The following is a 19557-nucleotide window of genomic DNA, read 5'->3' on the forward strand; positions in this document are numbered from 1 at the left end:
GTACCAAGTACCAAACGCGACCATAAACTATAAGTATATAAAGCACCACGCCTCCCAGTTACAGCAATATTACTAAATAAAACTATTAATCATTCTGGTCGATCGTTATTGATATAATTTAATTAAGTATAAAATATAATATCAACTATAAAACTGTTTTATATATATAAGTATTATCTTTATATAATATATACAAGATGAATAACGTGTTGACTATATGTTGTCTACCAATCAGTAGACAAATAACTGTATACGTATGAAATTTTCATGTATAAATTTAATTTTTTCATTTGATATCGTATGCTATAAGGTATTACAAATTTTACACATTTAAAATTTTGTACTTGCATAACAAAAATTATTATATCACACGTGGCCGATACAGTATATAAATATGTGTACGCTTCTCCCGGTTTAATTGTCATGTGCATTGACGTATTAATACATAGATACTGCACATGGCATAAGATACTGAAATTTCCTCTCAGATCCCATAGTATTATTTCTATTTCATTTGAAAATAAATACTGAAATGTAGAATGTATAGAATATAAAATGAATAATGCTTTAGAATAAAACATGATAATAAGGATACTAATTTTTTATAATATTACACGCAAATAAACTTTCTTTATTACATAAATGTGGATATGAATAAAATTGGAAAATATGTTTCTTTCTATAAAAATTTACTTAACAAGATAATTTAAATTGACATGAAATATATATCAGTATGAAGATAGTAATAGTATGCAACAAGAATAGGATAACTGCTAGTTGTTACCAGATTAGTGTTATACTATGCGACATGAAGGAACTAACACACTGCCCTATTTGGTTGCAGGCTAGCATACACAAGAATCTATCGAGTCCCATGCTACAGGAACCTATTTAATTGTACAGTTCTACAGAAAAGTTCATATTTACTTTCCTTTCCCAAATATAAGTATGAGAATAACAAAATCGTGCAATAATTGTACTGGTTGAAAGTTACCTAAGGAAGAGAAATCAATTGTTTATTATATTTTCTTTAGAGAAGAAAAGGAAGTATTCCCTTTCGAACAATAATTGATCAGCGATAATGTTGATCAGCGAATAATTTCAATATATTTTCCAATCAACATTTAGATTTAATATTAACTCTTGGCACTCGGCATATCAATTATACAGGCATGAATATTCTTTCATCATCGTATGAAACTACATTTTTTTTTTCTCTAGTAAGTATGATAGCATTTGTTGAGGCAAATTTAATCATCTTGCACATCAGTTTATCTAGCGGCTATCAGGTTGTTGTAAACGCTGTAAACAAATATTAAATTATCAAACATTACCGAATCGTGAAAACTCACTTTAGTCGACACGCTTTAGCTAAAATATTGGAGTGGTAAACATGTATATGACAGATTCATTTCATTTTGTTTGGTGCTTTAATTTTCTAACTAAATTTCGTTTCCGGGTACCAATCTTTTTTAACTTGTTTTGTAGCTTCTGATAGCACACAATGAATAAAGATTATGACATATCACGTGTTACACCACATGTGATATCATATATAAATATTTAATAAAATACAGTTAGTGTATTTTAGAGACGAAATTTAAGTCCAGAAACAGTCTCCGGATAAGAAACTAGTCTACATTGACAATTGTCGCTAGACATGTGTTCGCAGTCAATCGTTATACGTTGGTCCTATGTTCCATGTTATCCTCCTGTGCGAAAATGAGATTTATGATTCGATGTTTGCTACTGGTGCAAGAAAAAGCGAAAGTAGAAAATTAAAAAATGTTTGTCAAAATGACATAAAGAATTGTTCAGAAATCGAAAAAAAGTCCAACTTCATTTTTTTAAAGAAACTACACAGTTTTTAATAAATACAATTGATTAATAGAATGTTATTTCTCATGTATTTATGTCGAAAAAAACTGTTAGTGTCGAACAAACAAATTTTTGGAAGAGTTGAAAAACGAATAAAATCATAAAATCCTAGATTTCTGTTAAATATTAATAGCCAAACATATCTATGTATGTGTTGCATTTTATGGTAGAAAATTTTTTCGTCATTTTAATATTAATTATTTAAATTCATATGATATCCAACTCCAGAAATGGACGTATGTATTTATTACTTAAAAGTCGTTGCGTATTATGGTTGTGCGCATGTGTATCACATCAGTTCTGCCCGAGCAGTCGAGCTAGGCGGACGTAAAATATAGTGCCTCCGACATTGTGCGACAAGAGCAGAGCAACAGAACCAATCAAGGATGGAAAAAATACCATCAATAAGAATACTAAACAAAGGAGAAACATACACTATAAACAGGGCAGTAGACCAACAGAACCCAATTAAAACAACAAGTGAAGTACAGGACTGCTCAAATACAAAGGAAATAGAAATGGAAATAATACAAGAAGACGACGTAAAGAGCAATACCAACAAGGATCTACCACAACATAACGAAAGCTGGAAGACTGTAACTCCCAGTAAAAAAAGAAAAATAAACTCAAACACAAACGATAGGAGGACCACAGAAACAGGAAGACAGCAATGGCTACAGTAAATTCCCACACAAAACTCCTTCAGCTCACTGACAGAAGAGATGGACACAGACCCTACAGAAAAACCAAGAACACACACGCCTAAGCCACCGCCAATTTACATAGACGCAAAAATAATAGACCCCCTCATTGACCTGCTAAACAGCACGGCAGGAAAAGAAAACTACACTATCAAACAGCTCAAACTGGACCAGGTAAACGTACAAACCAATACCCCAGAAACCTACAGAAAAGTAACTAAAGCGCTAAAGGAAAAAAACGCTAGGTATCACACTTACCAACCCAAATCCGACACGAGCTACAAAGCAGTAATCAGAGGTCTACACCCTAAAACAAATACAAACAAAATATGCGAGGAATTGGCCAAGATCGGACACCAGGTAAGAACGATCAACAACATAACCAGATTTGACACTAAGCAACCACTACCCCTATTCCTAATAAAGCTAGAACCGAAAAGCAACAACAAAGAAATATTTGAAATTTAAAAAATCTCAAACACAATAATCACAGTCGAGCCACCCAGACACAAAAAAGACATACCAAAATGCATGCGGTGTCAACAATACGGACACACAAAAGCTACTGCAACAGAAACCCGGCGTGCGTCAAATGCGCAGGGCAGCACCTAACAGTGAACTGCCCACACACGGGAAAAATAAACGACGTAAAATGTCACAATTGCGGTGGAAATCACCCAGCCAGCTACAAAGGCTGCGTAGTCAGAAAACAACGACAAAGCAATCTTTTCCCGCCGATTCAAAACAGGACACACAACAATGTCCACACGCAACAGGACAACAAGAAATCTATGCCGACGCCAAATACACAGTACGTAATGAACAATAACCACACCAATACCAATACCGTTAGAAACCGAAGCTACGCGCAAGTAGTCAACCGGTCGTCACCCTCAGATAATCAAGAACAGAACAGCCACAGCAACGACGCTACAGAAATCAAAGAGCTAATAAAACATTCCATAAAAAACACCGAAATACTCACAAAAATGATAAGCGACCAAAACGAACTCCTCAGACAGCAAACACAGCAGATAACAGTCATGTTACAATTACTTACTAACATGATTAGCAAAAAATAAAAATAGACACGCTTAAAATAGCAGCCTGGAACTTTAACGGCCTACAACAAAGGGCCCTAGAAACTAAAACATTCCTGTACAGCAATAACATCGACATACTACTCGTCTCGGAAACACACCTCACAATAAAAAGCTACATAAAAATACAGCACTACACCATATACGACACCAAGCATCCCTCAGGGAAAGGACACGGAGGGACGGCAGTAGTAATAAAAACGACATTAAACATCACCTACACAGCCAGGTCAGTAAGGAACATATATAAGCAACCACCGTTACCGTACAGACTAACAGCAACCAACTGCAGTTGTCAGCAGTATACGTACCGCCGCGACACAAAATTACATCGCAAATATGGGAAGAGTACTTTCGACACTTAAGTGACAAGTATATTGGAGCCGGAGACTATAACTCAAAGCACACACTATGGGGATCAAGAAACACCACAGCTCGAGGCAGAACCTTGGAAAAATACATCAGAAATTATAACCTTAATATATTATCCACAGGAAGACCGACATACTGGCCGACAGACCTGAGAAAAATACCTGACCTACTAGATTTTGCAGTTACAAAGGGACTAAACGCAAATAAACTAAACATAGCACCCAGCCTCGAGCTTACCTCTGACCATACGCCCATAATAATTACATACAGAAACAAACCAATTCTTTACAGTAGCACAGAGACGCTATGCAATAAAACCACCAAATGGCAAATATTGAAAGAAATAATTGAGAGCAAAATTAGCTGCAACATCCCACTGAAAACACCTGAACACATCGATCAAGCAGTAACAACATTCACAGAAACTATCCAAGAAGCAGTAAGAGCAACCACTATACCTGAAACAACCAACAGACAAACAAAAACAGTTCCACTAGACATCCTCGAAAAAATTAGAGAAAAAAGAAAAGCGAAAGTAAAATGGCAAAAACGCAGACCAAATTCAATTATGAATTGGAAAAGAGGACTAAAAATGAACGGTAGTTATATAGATTCTTTCATTCATATACGCCTTATGTACATATGGATACACATTTTTCTAAATGTATAAATAATATATATCTTATTCGGCTTCACCGCAATATTTACAGATTATTTTACTTTCTATACATTTAGATACATTTGCTATATACAATATACATTTGCCGCACACATATTTTTTGCATCTCGAACAGATTTTCGTAGTTTTATAACCTTTACGATATTTTACTCGACAAATTTTTCGTACATGTGAATATGAACTTGTATTTGTTGATATTTTTCGTACATTTTCTTCTTCGGCGATTCTTGATACGCAGCGCTAAGTTCTCTAGGTAACTGGAATAAAAATTCTTGCCTTGAAATTTTTCCCCTGTTGTTTCTTTACACAAAACCCAGATATTTTTTCCAGCTAGGTTCAGAATATTGAAAACCACCTGGAGGGGTCACCTACAGGATTTTGTCTTGACACTGTATTTGCTTGCCATTTGGTCATTTCGCCGAAATTCACGGCTACCCCAATCCCCTCAACCAACCAAATACCCAGTCCTACTAAATTCGCCACTATCTCAACCTCCTATGCCCAAGCAGTACAAGGCATCCAAAATAATCCGAATAGCCAAAGGGATCTTTCTCAAAATAGTGTCCCCAATTCACCTAACACAGACAACGTCTCTAGGCTTGAAAAGCTAATAGAGAAACAATCGGAGCACATAAATAATTTGCTATCGCTACTAACACTCATCATGGATAAATTAATACGCCCCGACGCAAAATAAAACCAAGACGCATAGCACTTTGGAGTGCCAACGGTCTAGCGCAACACAAATTTGAACTAGAACTCTTCCTAAAACACCAGCAAATCGACGTAATGCTTCACCGACAAAAACTATTTGAAAATAAATGGTTACAAATTCTACCATACCCAACACCCCAGCGGAAAGGCCCACGGCGGCACCGGAATCATAATCAAAACAAGTATTAAGCACTACGAACTTCCATCATTCCAGAAAGACTACCTCCAAGCAACAAACGTAGCAATAGAAAACTGTCATGGTACAATCACCACTTCAGCAGTATACTGCCCTCCCAGACACTCCATCGCCAAAGAAGACTTTGATAACTTCCTGGACACCCTGGGCAATAGATTCATAGCTGGGGGAGACTACAACGCCAAGCACACCCAATGGGGCAGCAGACTGGATACAGTAAGAGGCAAAAACCTCTTAAACAGCATAATAACCAACAACCTCAACTACCTCACCACATACGAACCCACATACTGGTCCACCGACACTAACAAAATACCCGACCTTTTGGACTTCTTCGTAACTAAAAATATCTCATCAAGACACGTCCAAATCAACTCCTCGGCTGATCTCTCCTCTGATCATTTCCCCGTGATAGCAACAGTCAGTTCAACAATCATCGAGAATACACCAACTGGCAGCTCGTTAGAGAAGTTTACTCACTCAACTTCAGCCTTAACTTCACTAAAAACTAAGGAAGAAATCGAAGCAGCCACGGAATACTTAAACACGAGCATAATAAACGCCTTCCGCCTCTCCACACCGACAAAGACGTCTAACAGCAAACATGAATATCGCCAATACATATTAAAAAAAATAGCAGAAAAACGTAGACTAAGAAGAGTATGGCAGACCCATAGAACACCGGATGACAAACGCAAACTAAACAACGCAACTAGAAAGCTATCCAAAACCATAAAAAATTACAAAAACGACTGTTTCCAAAAATATCTCGCCAGTTTATCCCCCACAGCTAACTCCAACTACTCACTATGGAAGGCCTCCAGGAAACTCACGCGCCCCCCTCAAATAATCCCTCCAATCCGCCGTCCGCAAGGTGGATGGACGCGCAGCCCTATAGAAAAAGCCGACCTGTTTGCTAAATACTTGTCTAAAGTATTCAAACCCCATTCCTCCAAAGCTGCCGCGGACGTTACTGAATACCTGCACACCCCCTTTCAAATGTCCCCTCCTATCGAACCCTTCACTTCTGCAGAGACTATAGAAACAATCAGTCGCCTAAATCCCAAGAAAGCAGTAGGGCACGACCTAACAGGCAATAAAGCAATCAAGGAATTTCCCATAAAAGGGATCGCACTCATCACCTTCGATTTTTAATGCTATCCTTCGCCTTGGACACTATCCTAAGGCCTGGAAAATCTCACTGATTACCCTCATCCCTAAACCCGGTAAACCGATATACGAAACCAACTCCTATCGCCCTATCAGTCTTTTAGCTACCCTGTCTGAACTATTCGAGGAGATGCTCACGAATCGACTCCTTCCACTCCTAGAGGACTTGAAAACACTCCCAGATCACCAATTCGGCTTCCGAAAACAACATTCAACAGTAGAGCAAATCCATCGCATAACCCATACGATCAGGGAAACCCTCGAAAAGAAAAAATATTGCTCAGCGGTTTTCCTAGACATCCAACAGGCATTCGACAAAGTATGGCATGAAGGGCTACTTTACAAGCTTAAAAAGATCTTACCCCACCCCTACTACTCCATCCTAAAATCCTACCTAACCAGTAGACAATTCATGGTTAAATGCCTAGACGCCACTTCCGCAACATTCCCAATAGAATCCGGCATACCCCAAGGTAGTGTCCTCGGACCCCTACTGTACTCCATCTACACTGCCGACTTACCTACACCAAACGAGATAGACCCGGTAATTGCCTCATCCACTCTCCAACGATGTCTCGACTCCATGGAAAAGTGGTTTCATAAATGGGGCTTCAAAATTAACGAAAAAAAATCCTCACATGTAACCTTCACGCTCCGAAAACAAACCTGCCCCCAGGTCGCCATCAACAACACAACAATTCCTAGCATGGACTCAGTCAGATACCTGGGCATGACTCTGGACAAGAGACTAACATGGAAAAAACACATCTCAGATAATACGAAGCAAGGACAAAATAAAAAAATTCTATTGGCTCACGGGCCGACGCTCCAAACTAATCATGCAGAATAAAATTACCCTCTACAAGACCGTAATAAAACCTGTCTGGACCTACGGAATCCAACTATGGAGAACAGCAAGTAACTCCAACATTGAAATACTCCAACGCTTTCAATCGAAAACGCTAAGATCCCTAATTGACGCACCTTGGTATGTAACCAATGAAACAATACACCGCGACCTCAAGATACCCACCGTCAAAGAGGAAATAGCAAAATATAGCGACAGATATAGCAAAAGAATCAACAAACACCGAAACCCCCTAATCACTGGGCTACTTGATACGACGGACCAGATTCGCAGACTGAAGAGGCACTACCCGCTAGACCTAAACGCTAGATTCAATTAGCTATCTAAATTAAGTAATATTCACTTATTTATAACACTTACTTATAAATTATACTTATCTATAATAAGTACTAACTTATTATAAATAATCAGCCATGTCACTGCGCCACGCCAGAAAAATTACTGAAAATTCTCAACGCGAGAGTTGATTGTAATTTTAATAAATAAAATAAAAAACAAAAGATTTGGTCATTTCTTTTGAGTTGGCCATGACATATTGAGATAGCCTTTCTTTTATATTGATTGTTTAAGAGAGTAAATACCATATTATCTCGAGCGGTCAAATAGACCGGCGGCAGTAGTCAGGACAGGTTTCATATATTTCTTGGAAAAAAAATAACACGGGAATTAATATTCGACAATTCATTGTATGCATATTTTAAGAAAAGCTGTGTAGTTTGATGGCGATATGATAATGCTTAAATATGTGAAAGTTGTACAAAAGTTTGAAAACGGTCAAATTGATAGATAGTAGCAGATTTAGTATTAATCAAGTTTCCTTGATTGTTATTCTCTTAATTATTAATCATTTTTAATTCTTCGTTGGTATTTGTTTCAATAACATTATAAGAATAATATGAAAGAATGTTTACACACAGGTATGTGTACTATTCATAAAGTTTAGTAACTACAATAATTTTAATTCAATCAAAAGTTATCATTGTTATTATTACTATTATCATTTTTAAAAATTATTTATATTATACTATTCTATATATTTGCTATTTTGCTATTGTATTTTTTATTGTGTTTTATCATCATTTTAGCAGCATACAATTCATATCTAACAGTTATTGGAAATCATTTTATTTTTCTATTAGATGGAACAATTCAATGCCAATAATCAAGCATAATCTTTTCTCTGCATAGGTATGGAGGAAATAAAGAATAAGCCATTACCTTTTAATATATTCTTTCTATTACATGTTAATATAAATTGTAGTTTAACAATATCAGTTGACTATCATTATGATTATCCTCAAGTTCACAGTGGTAATATGAAAAACATTTAATAAGACAATAGAAGATCTTTCCTATTGCTATGAAACTAAATAAATAACATGTAGACTAAATTTGTGTAACAATTTAAAATTATATTTTGAATTAAATAGCAGCATAACCTTTGATAAAAAATAAATTTTACTATGTAATTTGATGAACAAATATGTCATGTTGTAAAAAGAAAGAAGAAATTGAACTATGCGTTGATAATAACTATGGTTAGTTTATCAGTAATAAATATTCATAATTATTAATGTAATGCGAATACAAAATTATTTAAATGTAGTGTGTAATATCAAGTACACATACACTTACACGTCAATTACGTATGTTAAAGAAATTGTTTTTTTTTTATTTATTTATTTACATTTTACAATTTGTCCAGTAGGACATTTGGTAAAATATTATAGCGGTATACTAATATAACATGTGGGTGGCTACCCCCAGCGGGGTACCATCATCGTGGTAAAGAAATTGTAATGTAGAATCATATAGTTCTGAGAAAGCGATTAAAGATATCATTAACTTGTAATATTATTTATGTTAGTTTTCTTAATTTAGTATTTTCATTACTTAACAAATATCTTCGCTCTGATTGATACTTTACTTAATGAATGAATTATTTGTTCTTATTAAATAGCTTTTATTAAATTATATTTTGAAATAAAATAATTTTATTTTAACAATAAATAAAAAATTTCAATATGAATATTGTTGAAGAGTATCCATGATATATAATGTGTATTAAATATATATATTTAACACAATAATTATGAAACAGAAGAGTACATCTTTAAAAGAGAGAAAAAGAGAATATATATATACACATATACGTACATATGTTTCTTTCATTCTCTCTCTTTAAAAGATATAATCTTTTATTTCATAATTATATACGTTTATATACTTATATTGGTTTAATGAGTATGAATTAAATAAATAGGATAAGAAAATTAACTTATATTTATCACATTTAAGTAAAATGTAAGTTATTTAATATTTTTCTATATGCAGATCAGCAAAAATATATAATATACTTAAATATAATAAAATATAGAACCATAAATTTATTATTGTTTGTTAGTTAGTATCAATATCAGTTATCAGTGTATATTAATTGATCTAATATCTTTCTTTAATAAAACATTTCATTAGTCTGTTTTAAAATTTGTTTTTATAATGTTAGTAAAGTTATATATAAGTATAATATTTTAATATATATTTTTAATTGTAAAATACTATTTATATATTACATCAATAAACTTATGGATAAATGTGATATAATAAATTCATTTTCAATATAGTGAACCATGATAACATGAAAAGAGGTTCCATACCGGATTCTCACTTTTGTTTGTGTCAAAATAATGAAGGATATTTCATTCCTACGGATTGTAACACCCTGCAATCTATTAATAATAGTACAATAAGCACACACTATAAAAAAGCACGCTTAGAACCTTGTCAGTGCGCTGAAGAAATGGAGTGGAATTGCTTTACGCCACCTAAACCAAGTTGTAAATGGCTAAATAACTTTTGCGAGCTACGTCGCCAGTGGAGTAATCATGCTCGCCAACAAAATTGTAAATGTTGTAACTGTAAATGGAGGTATGAATGGATTGTTTTAAATGTTATATATGAAATATTATTAAAGTATCATATATTGTAGTAGTATTTTATAATAGTACAACATCAACAAGAGTGTGATGTATGTTTTTAGATGACTACACCAGATTATAATTAATTCAATTATTGCATATTTCTTATAGCATAAGCCTTGTCAAATACTATATATAATTATTATAAATCAAAGATATAATATACAGAGTGTCCCATTTGAAATTTCTCACACAATTATTTCTCAAACTATATTTCATTTCAAATTAAACTTATCTTGTTTCGGGTTAGGTTTCTTATAATGATGGTTTCTCTAGGTGGTTGTGCTTCCGAGATTTCGAGGTAACCTTCGTCATTTTCGAAGGAATTGTATGATTTTATTTAGATAAACGTGTAGCTCGTAGTGTGACGAATTCATCGATTTCCAGAAACGCGGATTAAAATGACACAGTGTATACATAGGTGTAAATTCTGTTATTTTTTTTAATCATCATTTAGATAAATAGGTTTCTGAGCAGTATATAGTAATAAGGAAGATAGAAAATTACATCCTCGTAACATATACAATAATGCTTATTATGTTTCATGCATGCACTTTGTACATTTGATTCGATTTGCAGTATAATTCCTGTAGAAGCGTAGATTCCTATCGCAGGGAGCGATACGCCAAAAAGAATAACGAGACTACTCATCCCGGACTTTGATAATTATTGTAATAATTTTCGATTTAAACATTCCACAAGACCGTGGGACTGTGGATTTAGCAAAGTAGTTCTCATTCTTTTGTTCTCCAGTTGCTTCATTAATTCTTTAACATTAAACCTACCACTGCTGGTCAAATTGACCATTTTCAAATTTCTACACAAATTTAACCATATTTAAATGTTATCATATCGCTTCATAATTTATGACCTTTCGTAAAACATGCATACAATATATTTTTTGGTATTTACCTCTAGTTTGTTTTTTTTCTAAGAAAAAATTTTATTCTGTCATGCTTATCGCAGGCGGTCAATCTGACCAGCCGATAAAATATTTTAGTTACTCTTAAAATAAATGCAATCAGTAAAAAGAAAAGGCTATCTAAAGACCAGATGACAAACAAAATCAGTAATAGCAAACAATAACAACTGTTACGCCCATAATCTTGTTATAAACTATAATCCATCCCTCGATCAAGTTGGCCATCAAGTGTTATGGTAAAACATATCAACTCAGGCCCATAATAATCCTAAGGAACCGCCATAAAATTTAGCATTTTCACGGTTAATTGTTACAAACATTTTAAAAGTCGAGAAGTTTCTTAGGATTATTGCTCATTTCGATCAAACACGGGAAAAGCGGCTTTTTCCCATGTTCAATGTCCCATGTTGGTTTCCCATATTGATACAGAACTGTCAGCACCCATCAATATTTTCGTATCGCCGTCACAGACTATATTCTTACTTGCTATCGTTCTTTCGATTAGAATACATCTCAGTTTGTTAGTCAATTAGTCGACATCTAAACTTGTTATCTGTAAAACTCAGACAGAAAATATCTCAAAACGTTTTGTGTAAAGTTGTTATAAAAGAAGAAGTAAAGCATATAAAATTTGACAATAATTTTGTATTCCGTACATGTTGTTATTTTATGATAAATATTTACTCTAAAAAATGTCAAGACTTTCCAAAAAAAAATTATAAAAGAAAAATAACGGACATAGGTGAAGACTGTTCAGTGTGCGACGAACAAGAAAATTCAGCAACTGAAAACAGCATGGAAACACATGAAAAGCCATTTACAACCGAATCAAAGTTAGACAGCAATAGTGAAAAGGAGAATATTATAAATAAGCGTTCACGTCTAAGCCGAAGAAGAAAGAAGTTATCGTTGACAGCAGAGAGTGAGACTGGGCCCGATGGAACAGTTTGAAAAAAAGTAGATGCAAATCCCAAACCTTTTTTTTATACGCGGGTTTTTTTATACCGGTATTTTATCTTATCATTTATCACCGTATAAGGGATCATATAATAAAATGTACGCAAGAAGAAGCATTTAGAACATTGGGGACTAAGTGGGAGCTAGATACAACAAAACTAGATGCATTTATTGTTCTGTTATATGCCCGCGGTGCATATCAGGCAAGCAATTTAGATGTCTCATATTTGCGGAATAAAATTTGAGGATCTGCATTTTTTTCAAAAACAAAGAGCAGGAATGACTTTGCTAAAATTATGAGGTTTATACGATTTGATAGGAAGAGCGAAAGAAGCCAATGTTTATGAACCAATAAATTTGCAATGTTATCTGCAGTATGGGTCCGATTTATAGAAAATTCACAAAATTGTTATAAACCTGGCGCATACATTACTGTTGTATAAAGAATTGCAGGAAAAAACCATGCAATAAAACTATCAACAAGTTAAGATTCAGTACTACAAAAAACTAGCCAAGTAAAATGTTGTAAAGGTTATAAAACTATGAAAATCTGTTCAAGATGCGGGCAATATGTATACGGCAAACGTACATTTGATAATAAGATAATTTGTAGAAAATGCAGCGAAGTTGTACATCTCTACATAAATAAAAGTGTAATTTTATTTAAGTCTATAATTGAAATTAAACAAAAGTAAATTTGGACAAAATTTTATGAAAATTCATCATTTTATATACATTCAGGTACAAATCTACCATTATGTAAGTTAAATTTGAGGTATAAGTGTTGTCCGTGATAATTGTTGCGCTGGCTGTAGATGTCGCTGATGGGGTACTGCTATTTTTCTTCCGATTGAAATGCGTGGAAGAAAAATCGGACTCCGGTCGCCGGGTTCGAACCCAGATCCCGAACATTCGTAACCTAAGGCGCTAACCACTGCGCTGACGTCGTCCAACACTAGTTACTGTCGAGTGGTGGTATTTGCTGTTGAGTGCCGCCACAAATTATAAAAACTATTACTTTTTTAATCACCGGTCATTTTGATCGGACACGGTAGGAATAGGTATACAAGAAGTGTCGGTATTAAAAGTGTTAGGCTCTAAAGTTCCTTTCTTGGTCGGAATGTATTTTTATAGATACACTGTGTCAACTGATAACTTCCTGCAGAAGGAGCTTTGCTACTGTGACGACTAGTTTGATATTGGGATTATTTTGGGCCATTTCGTGAAGTAATTTACCACAAACAGCGCATATTTGTTTCTGTTTCGGAACTTGAATTGCGATTTCACTACGTCGAACGCAACTGTTCCAAATGGAGTTTCAATACTAGAAATTCTTTGATTGATTCTCTCTTCGCCGAACAGACGTCACAACGACTGTATCATACCTCTAAATCTTGGTGGCAAATGGTCTAACAAAACTTGGTACCTTGGTCAGGATTTTATTTACGTTGAAATGTCCTGCTGCTGAAGAATCATGGTATTACTTCAAAATCTTTTCCGTGTTTATTTTATTATTACCAACAACCACGAAAACGATGCCTCATGAGTCAATTCTCATCTTTGAAATAGCATGACGTTTCGAATTTCTAAAGAATCTTAAATCTTCCAGTAATACTTTATTGCTGGAGAGGATTGGGCCGCATCTCAACAAAGAGCTTTGTATCTTTTTTTTCTTTTTAAAGATGAATCTTACCCTTTCATCATGTAGATGACAGTCTTTCTACTCATATAGCAGCTAAATCTAGCGAGCTACTGTCTAAAACAACGCCAAAACAACGTCTTTCCGATCAGTGAATACTTCACGTTTTTACCAAAGAGCCCGACTTAAATTTTGGAGGAAAGTACCTTTGCTATCCCGTTGGCTGCGGATTCATTATTGAACCTAAGATCGTTGCCATTAGCATCTCGAGTATCCAATTACCACGGTTACTTGTCAAATTCTGTATTAATCATATTTGTACTAGTAAATATCTTCTCTATTGCATAACAACAATGTCTAATCCAAATGAAGACTCGTTACACGTCCCTAATCATAATGAGAACCCGACATATATAACACATATGATATACAATGTTGTCCACTTAGCTCGGGTCCGGCGCTCGCGTGAACAGTGAGAATGGTTACAGTGTAACATATATAACTACTGCTACAATCGTAGTCACTATGCTTTATTATGCAGAGTGTTTGACTACAGATGTACAAATTTAAGGGGTGATTCTTGAAGTAAAAATAAGACGAAGATGAAGAATAAAATGTTACGTTTCCGATTTCATTTTTTAGTTATCAATAATTAAAAGTCGGCCGAAATATCCCCGAGAGCGAGAAAACCCCCTTATACGAATGAAAATAGATTAGCTTGAGTCGCGAAATGTAACAATGATCTTCAAATCGAACAACACATGGGTGGAAGGTTATCTAGTATAAGTCGTATAAAAGAAGACATAACATTCAGAAGTAAGAAAAAAGCAGAAAGAGATAGATTAAACATTAAATCTGTTATTAAGTAGATTTTGGAATTCGATATTTAATTGATTCACACAGATTCAGTTTTCTATATTCTGTATTTCACCATCATGTACAGCCATTAGAACAGACCGAATACTCTCTGATAATGAACACGTGGCGAACGCCAAAACAAAAGAGCGTCGTTAGAAGTCGTACCAACTAAGCATGTAGAAACTAGTGATCACACCAACCTAATATTTTCCTCAACACTCCCCTGTGATCATACTTTCTACAAGCCCCATAGCTTTGGTAAAATATTGAATCTTAATCCTATTTAAACCTTTGGTAAGAATATCTGCAACATTCTCAGAACTTGGCACATAAACATAATCTAATATACCTTTTGACACGCAATTCTTATCATAGAAATAACGGACTTGAACGTGCTTAGAACGCTCAGAAACTATCTCATCCTTGGACCATAAAATTGCTCCAATATTACCGCAGAAAATTTTGCATGGGCGGAGACAATATGACAATTGACCTAACTCCCTTAACAGTAAGGATATCCACACAGTCTTCCTTGCTGCCTCCTGCATTGCTACAAATTCTGCTTCACGTGTCGACTGAGGTATAATAGGTTGCTTCTTTGATAACCAAGATATTGCACCACCAGCAAGTATGAAATCATACCCACTTCTAGATTTTCTATCTATTGAGCAGCCCGCAAAATCTCAATCACAAAACACCTTCAAAGGTTGCCCTGCCTTTTGGTATACTAGCTGTCTTTGGTTTTTGGCAGGTACCTAAAAATACGCTTCACTGCTTTCCAATCAGACACAGTCGTATTTGCACATCTTTGGCTTAGCTTACCCATTGCTCATGCATCAGGACGGCTTACAGTAGAGGCATACATTATAAGCCGAACAGTTTATTCATACAACTTATTGTCACACTCAATATCAAAAGCAGCTTCACACTCCTTAACTTGTGGTGTTGACACTCCAGTCTCATGAGTAATATCAAACAAATCCAGCATTTGGTCTATCTGCACAGATTGGCCAAACACAACAGTAGTGCTGCTTGGCTTACTCAAATGGACGGAAAAGAATTGAGTATCAGTACCTAGCATCCTAACATTTAGTTTTTCCTTAATACCAGTCTTGAACATACAAATCGCAGTCTTTGTTCCAAACGCAAGAATGTCATCCACATACACTGCTACAATTAGATCTTTGGATACATTCACATACACACATGGGACACTCAGACATGGTTTCAGATTCATACCTTTCAAAATACTATTAATATGTTTGAACCACTTTCTCCCAGCTTGCTTCAGCCCACACAGGCTCTTCTTAAGTTTACACACATATTGACTCCTGTCCTTTTCTGGAACTTCAAAGAATTCAGGTTGCTCCATGTATATGTCCTCATCCAAAGAACTGTTGAGGTATGCACACTCTACATCAATGTGTTCATAACTCCACTCATTCTCAGCACACAGAGCAAGTAAAATTCTCAGGGTTTTGCGTTTCACAATTAGGCTGAAGGTCTCCGAATAGTCTACCCCAGGTCTTTACCGGAATACTCGAGCTACAAGCCTAGCCTTATATCTATCAGGATCCCTTTTGATGACAAGGACCCACTTACAGTCAATGACATTTTTACCCAATGCTCTGAGCACTATATCCCACACATCTTTATTCACGAGATTGTCCAACTCTTTCATTATTGCCTCTGTCCATTTCTGAGCATCGGGTCCCTTTAGGGCTTCGCACATATTAACAGACGCACACAAATTTTGAGTTTTACAAACCGTTGCAATATGAGCACAACTGTTACAACTTTTTGGCTCATGTAGTCTTGCTGACCTCCTAGACACAATCGATACACTTACAGCCTCCTCCTGAACCTCCTGATTATTTTCATTAATTAAGTTTTCTATGAAAAAGCCACGTTCTCCCTTATCATTTTCACCATCACTTTGGACCTCAATATCAATTGGCTGAATTCCCTTTTCAGGTTCAAAATCTTCAACATCCCATATCCAAACAGAAAATTTCTTCTTGACATTACTCGTGTCCACACTAACACCCTTGCAAGGAAACACATTTTCTTCGAACACAACATGACACGAGATTATTACTTTCTTGGTCTTTGGTAGATCCTGTAACCCTTGACTTATCAGTCGTAACCTACAAAAATCCCCTCATCTGCCCTATTATCAAATTTCTTTCCGCTTAGGCTGATCAGGGCTAAACTTTACATCCAAATACCCTTAGTCTATTTATCTCCCCTTGGATGCTGCATCTCTCGCCGTTCCATAACTACAATGGAATTTTATCTCCGATAGCAGCGGATGGGCATAACTTCCTTATGTGGCACGTATTACTTATAGCTTCTCCCCACAGATAGTCAGGGAGCCCTGAATGGATGAGCAACTACCTAGACATCTCAACCAGGGTACTATTGGCTCGTTCTGAAACGCCATTTTGCTCAGGGTTCCTAGGGACGGTCTTCCTGTGTGAAATGGCCTTCTCCTTCAGGTAGTTCTCAAAATTGGCCCTTATGTACTCACCGCCATTGTCAGTTTGGAGGGCACTTATCTTGGACTGATGCAGGGCCTCCACTTTCATCTGATATTCCTTGAAACACTTGAATACTTCACTTTTCTTACTAATGATTCTAACGTGCATGAAACGAGAGAAATCATAAATAAAAGTTACGAAGTAATTTTCTCCACCTAATGATTTACACTGAGCTCTGTCACTGACATCACTGAGAACGATTTCCAAGGGACGTTGGCACATATGGTGAGCTGTCTTTGGGAATGGCACCTTTGTCATTTTTCACTTTACACAGACTTCACACAGTTCATCACATTTTTTGGAATCTTCCTTCACGCTCAGTACAGGAAGCTCATTGTATTTCCATGCAGATGACCCAACCTCTCATGCCACGATACAGTACTTCTGTATGCTTTTGCCTCAATGACTTCAATATCTTCGTCACTGTGGCCAGATGAGTTCTGCCCGAGCAGTCGAGCTATGCGGATGTGAAAACTAGTGCCTCCGTAAGTGCGACAAGAGTGAAAGAAGGGACGAGCGACAGAACCAATCGATGATGGAAAACACTCAAAAGATACCAACAATAAGAATACTAAACAAAGGAGAAACATACGCTATAAACAGGGCAGTAGACCAACAGAGCCCAAATAAACCAACAAGTGCAGTACAGGATTGCTCAAATACAAAAGAAATAGAAATGGAAATAATACAAAAAGACGACGTAAAGAGCAATACCAACAAGGATCTACCACAACATAACGAAAGCTGGATGACTGTAACTCCCAGCAGAAAAAGACAAATAAACACAAACACAAACGATAGGAGGACCACAGAAACAGAAAGACAACAATGGCTACAAGAAATTCCTACACAAAACTCCTTCAGCTCACTGACAGAAGAAATGGACACAGACCCAGCAGAAAAACCAATAACATACACTCCCAAACCAACACCAATCTACATAGACGCGAAAGTAGTAGACCCCCTCATTGATCTGCTAAACAGCACGGCAGGAAGAGAAAACTACACCATTAAACAACTTAAACTGGATCAGATAAAAGTACAAACTAATACCCCAGAAATCTATGGGAAAGTGACAAAAGCGCTAAAGGAAAAAAACGCTGGGTATCATACTTACCAAACCAAATCTGATAAAAACTACAAAGCAGTAATCAGAGGTTTACACCCTAAAACAAATACAAACAACATATGCGAGGGATTAGCCAAAATCGGACACCAGGTAAGAACGATCAACAATATAACCAGATTTGATACTAAACAACCATTACCGCTATTTTTAATAGAGCTTGAACCTAAAAATAATAACAAGAAAATATTCGAAATTAAAAAAATCTTAAGCACAATAATTACGGTCGAGCCATCCAGACATAACGAAGACATACCACAATGCATGCGGTGTCAACAATATTTCTTTTTTTTTTTATTATTTATTAAAATTACAATCAATTCTCGCGTTGAGAATTTTCAGTAATTTTTCTGGCGTGGCCCAGTGACATGGCTGATTATTTATAATAAGTTAGTATTTATTATAGATAAGTATAATCTATTCTATTATATATTCAGTGGTGATTGTACCATGACAGTTTTCTATTGCTACGTTTGTTGCTTGGAGGTAGTCTTTCTGGAATGATGGAAGTTCGTAGTGCTTAATACTTGTTTTGATTATGATTCCGGTGCCGCCGTGGGCCTTTCCGCTGGGGTGTTGGGTATGGTAGAATTTGTAACCATTTATTTTCAAATAGTTTTTGTCGGTGAAGCATTACGTCGATTTGCTGGTGTTTTAGGAAGAGTTCTAGTTCAAATTTGTGTTGCGCTAGACCGTTGGCACTCCAAAGTGCTATGCGTCTTGGTTTTATTTTGCGTCGGGGCGTATTAATTTATCCATGATGAGTGTTAGTAGCGATAGCAAATTATTTATGTGCTCCGATTGTTTCTCTATTAGCTTTTCAAGCCTAGAGACGTTGTCTGTGTTAGGTGAATTGGGG

The 19557-nt window shown here is 35.7% G+C and overlaps 1 long non-coding RNA gene across 1 annotated transcript; it reads left to right on the plus strand.

Moving 5' to 3' along the window:
• The first annotated feature begins 11127 nt into the window (after nucleotides 1-11127).
• On the plus strand, nucleotides 11128-19300 carry LOC117212451. Its single transcript, XR_004488467.1, has 3 exons — nucleotides 11128-11139; nucleotides 16528-16534; nucleotides 19136-19300. It is a non-coding gene; the product is annotated as an uncharacterized LOC117212451 (long non-coding RNA).
• Nucleotides 19301-19557: the final 257 nt, after the last annotated feature.

Source organism: Bombus bifarius, unplaced genomic scaffold (assembly GCF_011952205.1).
Source record: "Bombus bifarius isolate JDL3187 unplaced genomic scaffold, Bbif_JDL3187 scf7180000008297, whole genome shotgun sequence".
Classification (NCBI taxonomy): Eukaryota; Metazoa; Arthropoda; class Insecta; order Hymenoptera; family Apidae; genus Bombus; species Bombus bifarius.